The 7500-nt window shown below is 36.4% G+C and overlaps 1 protein-coding gene across 1 annotated transcript in view; it reads right to left on the minus strand.

Moving 5' to 3' along the window:
• The window catches only part of LOC135203978 (multiple epidermal growth factor-like domains protein 6), a 56383-nt gene that overhangs the window by 48619 nt on the left and 264 nt on the right, over nucleotides 1–7500 (minus strand). The gene's annotated exons all lie outside the window — the stretch shown is intronic.

The following is a 7500-nucleotide window of genomic DNA, read 5'->3' on the forward strand; positions in this document are numbered from 1 at the left end:
AAAACTTGGCCACGTGTTAACGCCTGTCACTTAAGTGATGGCTAAATATTGCAAGTATTCTGAGCCAATCACTCCAGACTCTACTTAGCTAGGCCTATAGGCTTATTACACTCGCACCCTGAATACTTAGACGATATAGTGCATGTTTATAGTCACATGCCATCAAAAAGTGACTTAGCAACGATTTCGTAGGCCTGGCATTTAAAACTGGCGATTTTTTCCCTTTAATATAATATAAATGAACAAATGAACTTCCTGAGTAACCTTCCCACAGTTGGTTCAAGATGGCAATGGCTTCCTCGAGTTTACGGACGATGAGCACCTACGAAATAAATCGGTATCACGTCTTTCCTCACATAAATGAATAACACGACAGAGTTAATCATGCGCGAAGTATAGAGACACGTTCTTTGCAATTGGAGAGAGAGAGAGAGAGAGAGAGAGAGAGAGAGAGAGAGAGAGAGAGAGAGAGACCGGTTCCGGAGCAAATTACATAGCGGTGAGTCTAGGTGGGTCTAGGCGACTGTAAAAAAATGTTGATAATATCTTTCGATTAGACCTATGTATACTTCTACGCTAAATTCAAACTCACGCATATTACGACCGTAAATTTAGCGTTTGTTTTTATTACAGGAGAATATACAGTAATTTCTTTATTGTGTTTCTAACCACATACATTCATAGGTGCTATAACTAGACGCAAGCAGCCGTACCGATATAATGATATTGTTTTTATTTTTTTGTTTTAAATAGTATTCACATTCTACTTCATTGTCTATCATCATCAACTTTTAAGTTTAAATTGTGTATATATATATATATATATATATATATATATATATATATATATATATATATATATATATATATAGTCAGAATTTTATGTCTTTACTGATTAGTCATTCAGTTTTATTTTTATTATTATTTATTATTATTTTTTGGCATTTTTAAGGGTTTGTGGTTGTATGTATGTATGTATGCATATATATATACATACATACATATATATATATATATATATATATATATATATATATATATATATATATATATATATATATGCGTTCATACATACATATATACAACCACAAAACCCTTAAAAATGCCAATAAATATATAAATAAATAAAAATAAGAATAAAAACTGAATGCCTAATTCGTAAAGACACAAAATTCAGAGACTAATAAAGAAAGCCCGTCTCTCATTGGCTACTATTTGCATCCGGATGTCTTACGTACCCCAAAATGCCCCTGGGTATGAGGGGCGGCAGACGACCTAATCAGGTGTGGAATTTAAAAACCAAAAATTCCATTCGAATACCGGGACTGATCTATACAAGCCATCCTTTCATATAGAATCAGCTGAGGAATTTTGTTTTGTTCCACTTCCTTGTACCCAATAATCGATCTTCTAATGCGTGATAGATTAAAAAAAAATATATAAAAAAGTGGGGTTGACGACTCGCCTTTGAGGCCACTTGATAAATTGGGTGTTTGTATGTGGTCAAGAATCCCTCTCCCCTCCTCCCTAAAAAAAAATAGGGTCCATATTATTAGACGCATTAGTCTAGGAACCTAAAAATGGTCCATATTATTAACTTGAAGAGGTTTTTACCGAGGTCACTCAACCAATCTTTAAAGGAGATGCCGTTGTTTGGAGGTACACACACACACACACACACACACACACACGTATAGCTTGGTTAACAAAATGGACAAATCAGGCTCAATATCTCTTTTGAAATGAAAGTAATGTTATTCACTGTTCCATCGGATACGCTTGGCTCGAGATCGTTAGACCTATAGACCTAACTATTAACTCCTATTTACTTCTATTTACATAGACCTCCTGGTATACGTCAATAGCGTATTTTAGAGTGGTATAGGCCTAAGGATTAGTTGCGTGAACGTATATGAGTCTAAGGAGGTTCTTGGGGCGTACTTTCTGGCGTGAAGTGCTAAAGAGTAACTGGGGAAATGGTTCTCCTTCGTCAGTTCTTATCGTATATGAAACGTCATAAATGATTCGCGTATTACCAAATTTACACTTCATATTACGTATTCTGATTTAGACACCCCACATTTATATTTGCAGTCATAAAGCATGTGCTTCTGTCTGTCAGATTCCACATTTTAAGAGCAGTTGGTTAGGACTGCAACCAACTGCTCTTAGAATACGAATTATGGTTCAATAACCTCGTCACGGAAACGTCTGGGAGGGTAGGAATGAAGGAAAAAACTCCAGTATAATAATGAATTCATAGTTTTGCATTCGTTTGTCACTGAGAGACGCCCTCCTCGGCCCTCAGAAGACAAGACGAACCCACTGACTTGAGTGGATGGAATCCGGATGCTCTATTTGCAAGGGGCTTGATGCCACCGTGCTCAGCTGAACCAGAGAATGTTGGGGGACCAAGGATGCAATATTGGACTGCCTCAGAATGGCAGTTGCTTGCTCAGCTATGGATTTCTTAGATACACAAATTATACAGTTTAAATAATGACTATTAGACGGGGAAGGCAGGCAAAATAGACAGGAGCTTCCTTCAGCTGTGAATATTTGAACTCCGGTAAGCAGCGCAACGTTAAATACACATTTTATAGCCATTTCAGTCTATAATCTCGGTGCTTGCGGGAAAATGAAACGACAAAGACGTAAGATCTGACAATAATACGGAGAAAAGAACGACTTCGATTGTCCTGTTTTAAAAAAATGTTTAGACTTCCACCGTTATCTTCGATCTTTGTGCGTAAGAACGACTCCATTTTCGACATGGTACTACTAACGCTTCGTAACTGAATTTCTGTCTGCAATAGATCGCTTGGCTCCCAAAAGCAATTCACAGGCGACAGGTCAGAATGGACATTCCAATTGTACTAAAAGAATTGGGCGTTAAATAAAAGAAGTAGAATCAGGAGTGATTCGCCGAGGCGAATTCGACACCGAGTGTCAATTACGGCAGATAACTCTCGCGTTATTTCCACGCCATGACTCTTATATTGAATTTAAGCCTTGAGAGAGAGAGAGAGAGAGAGAGAGAGAGAGAGAGAGAGAGAGAGAGAGAGAGAGAGAGAGAGAGAGAGAAAGTCTATATGAAGGTAACGAGTACGAATGACTTCGACTTGGCACAAAAAAATCACTTGCAGGTCAACTAACAAAAGGAAATCTCAAACACATGAAGATTTAAGTCTAGTTCTGCGCGCTTGTTTACTCTCGCTGAGAGGAACATCCGTCCAACTCAGTATTTTGCCAAAAAAAGAAAATAAATAAATCAAGTTGAAACCAAATAAATACACAGTCTAAATGTCGTATAAACTCCGCATTTCCCTTCCAACCCTTTCAACACATCGCCAGGCGGAAGGTGTAAACCCGCCAATACCCTAGACGCACTTACAAATAAACTAAGTAACTCTCTCTCTCTCTCTCTCTCTCTCTCTCTCTCTCTCTCTCTCTCTCTCTCTCTCTCTCTCCGATACCCTCAGACTCCTTTTTTTCCTTTGCTCAACGTCAGGTAACCCAAATAGCTCTTTCATGCGGGCATAAAAGACTCCTGTCTTTCAATGGCGGTTTCGATGTGTACGGATTAGGTTATCACGAGTGGGAGGAGAATGATGAGCGACAGCTCGGCGGCTTCGTCGACCTTCTGAAAAGGGAGTCGACGCGGACATCATAATACAGAGCTGGACATGCAGCCAAATGAAAAGTCGATCTGTCGATATCACAATCTTATAAAAGGACGTATGGATATTGACTTGATGTACATATTCGAAGGTCTATAGATGGCAGCCACATGCATAGGTCTAGTTGTGTCGCGTTATCTATATGCGGTTATAATAATCTTTTAAAAAGGAGAGGAAATAACTCGTCATGAAAGTCATGGAAAAGCTTCTTGCTATGGAATATTTACCTTGATTTTTCGATTAGGAAAAATGTAAAATGTAAATTTACAACAAATAACAAGAGCCATTTGTAGAACAAATTTTCTTAGACGCATTTGAGCCGAACGAAGACTTGGTAGTGTTAAAGTGTAGGCCTATATAGTAAAATAGTGTCAAGAATTTCTCCACCAATAACTGTAAATTGATACCATTTGTTGCATGGCGAATACGGAATAAGATTTGACCGTCATATCAAAATAGTTGAACTGTGAATTTACTTAGCTAACTGATCAGGAAAGGGTTCTACTTAATCCAGAGATTATTCTTAACCGAAAACGACACATGAGTCTATCGTTAAACGAGCGTCAAATTAGCTTTTAAAAAAATTATCTTTTAAAAAATTAGCCATTAAAAAAATCAATATAAATATATGATAATAGTCTAAGCCTTAAGAGAGAGAGAGAGAGAGAGAGAGAGGAGAGAGAGAGAGAGAGAGAGAACCTCTCGTCGCTGCTACTTTTTCCTCCGCTGTGCAGATTTGAAATGCATCATTACCATCCTTCGAGAATCGTAAATCCTGCGGTAATGGACCACCATGACCTCGTTTTGGGGGGTCCTAAGAGCTCTGTTGACCTTTAAAAAGGAATAATTTAAAGAAACCTTTAATGCACCACACCATCGATATATGTGTATAAAGAGCTACTGCTCGATCCAAATTTATTTTACGAAATCTTATCGCGGGTTCCTGAAACCGATGCGCCAATCTACAGAGATATATGCCTAGTTGAATTTCGTTCTCTCTCTCTCTCTCTCTCTCTCTCTCTCTCTCTCTCTCTCTCTCTCGTTATTACCCTTTGTGTAGTTATTTTTTTATTAGCCAAAGGCGAAGAACTGGACGAAAACAGTAAATGCAAACAGAAAATTAAGATATTCGTACTTGAAATCTGTCTATCTTTGATAATTGTTTCTTAATAAAGTAGAAAAACATATTTCTCATCGTTGCCATAGTACCAGATGAATTTTAAAGATGTATGCATTTGAAATCGATCTATTTTTAATCGTTTTCTTAACAATTACGACATATTTCGCAACAATTTTTTATAACTTTCTTAATAATTATGACAGATTTCCCATCGCTGACATAGTACCATGTAATAGATATTCCGCTCTAGACCAGACCAACAATGATAAAGAAAAAAAAAATGGGCGAGACTGATGCACCGGCTCTTTTCTCAAACATTTAACGATAATATAAAAAAGTATAGGACTTATGAAGTATGAGAGAGAGAGAGAGAGAGAGAGAGAGAGAGAGAGAGAGAGAGAGAGAGAGAGAGAGAGAGAGAGAGAGAGAGAGAGAGAATATCATCTCTCAGTCTAGCTGATATTTACTTAACATTTTAACAGAAAAAGCTCGTGACATTTTGAGGTTACGATGTTTTCGTAAATTTAAAAAAAAGGACTACTTCAGAATTTATAAATTAATCTGAATTCATCCTTCTCTCTCTTTCTCTCTCTCTCTACTCCTTCTCTCTCTCTCGCCTCTCTCTCTCCACATCGAAAATAATTAACTCTCTCTCTCTCTCTCTCTCTCTCTAAAAACGTGTGACAATGCGGTATGACAAACAAAAACCATCCCATTTACACGCTCCGTTGTCGTACCCTCGAAATACGACCCTCTCTCTCTCTCTAGCCTCCTGTGTGTGTGTGTGTGTGTGTGTGTGTGTGTTTGTGTGTGTGTATGTGAATAGCAGGCCACGATGCGTTATTACGAGGTCGTACCCAAAGTTAGTCGTCGTAAATGCTTTTATGAAGGAAAGTCAGACACTCTGCTCTCCTCTCTCTCTCTATCTGTGTGTGTGTGTGTGTGTGTGTGTGTTTGTGTGTGTGTATGTGCATATCAGGCCCCGTGCGTATTTACGACGGGTCGTACCCAAAGTAGTCGTCTGCTAAGATGCTTCTTATGAAGGATAAGTCAGACACTCTCTCTCTCTCTCTCTCTCTCTCTCTCTCTCTCTCCTGCGGCTTCTTCGATGGGTCTAATTGACGGATGACCTCACTATCCGGTTCAAACACTCACCTCCGAGTAGAGAGAGAGAGGGAGAGAAGAGAGACGAGAAGAGAATGACGATGAGGAGAGAGATCGAGAGAGAGAGAGCGAGGGCGATGAAAAGATGAATGAATTGGCGCGGAGTTAAAGGAAGAATACTTTCTTACAGTTGTCAACACATCCATTCTCAGAGAGAGAGAGAGAGAGAGAGAGAGAGAATACCACTGACAAACACACGTATATATATATATATAAATATATATATATATATATATATATATATATATATATATACATATATGTATGTATGTATGTATGTATATATAATATTTATCAGTTTCAGTAATTTTTCCATGCATTCGCCACCAGCATCAGCACTTCACTTTTATCAGACCTATTGCAAAGACTCTTCCGCCTTCATTACTTATAAGTGTATCAGTACACCGAGGTAAAATAATGATAAAAAGCAAGTTTTTACATTACAAAACAATCATATACATTAATACAACCCATAAGTCAGTTCTCAACACCAAAAGTCTTATATAAATTTTAAAATTTTGTCTTTCTAGTTACAAAAGTCTTATATAAATTTAAATTTTGTCTTTCTAGGTACCCAATATTTGCTTGTGCATGGGCAAGCCTTTTGATGCTTTCATTAAAAATGGTACAAAAAGAGCCTTTCTCTGCTTTCATGAAAATAAGAGAATATAAAAAGATGAAGAAGAATGCCATGAAAAATAAGATGGTTTATTTGATTCCTTGGGGACATGGAGTTTGTCTCTGGCTGTTTACTTTTGAAATAAACAGTCGAAGAGAAGTCTTAGTTCTTGAAGTAAACAGATTTGTAAGAAATATTAAATTAACAGAGGTTAATTGTGTGGAAAACACTTGTTAAATTTGCTTAAAAAAACTATTAATCAAATTCCAGTATATTATAATTTTAGTGGTTTTCACAAATATGAATTAATTTTTTATGCATTTGTAGGACAGCTGTTTAGGAACTGAAAACATTTATTAATTTTGCTAAAAAATTATATTTCCTTAAAAAACTTATTTTGAATTACATTTCAGAATATTTTAATTACAGAATTTCAGTGGTTTTCACAATTGTGAATTAATTATCATTTTAGTCATTTGTAAGACAGCTTTTAAGAACTGAAAACAATTAATTTTGCTAAAAAAATTAAATTTTCTTTTTAGAAAACTTATTGTTAATTACATTCCAGAATAATTTAATTTCAGTGGTTTTCGCAATTGTGAGTTAATTCTTTTTTTGGGCATTTGTAGGACAGCTGTTTGGGACCTGAAAACATTAATTAATTTTGCTAAAAGAAGAAGAAGAAGAAGAAGAAGAAGAAGAAGAAGAAGAAGAAGAAGAAGAGAAGGAAAATAAGCATGATATAAACCTTCGTAGATATCAAATCAGCATCAATTACAAAATCATTATGAAAACAGTTTTCATTTATAGACCTCAAAACCAATCACAAAAGAATAAAACCACTCGATTCTATTCCACTTATAAAAAGTCTTCAATTCTCAAGAAATACTTTTTTTTCTGAGTGTTTCGGTGAGATA

The sequence above is a fragment of the Macrobrachium nipponense genome, chromosome 44 (assembly GCF_015104395.2).
Source record: "Macrobrachium nipponense isolate FS-2020 chromosome 44, ASM1510439v2, whole genome shotgun sequence".
NCBI lineage: Eukaryota > Metazoa > Arthropoda > Malacostraca > Decapoda > Palaemonidae > Macrobrachium > Macrobrachium nipponense.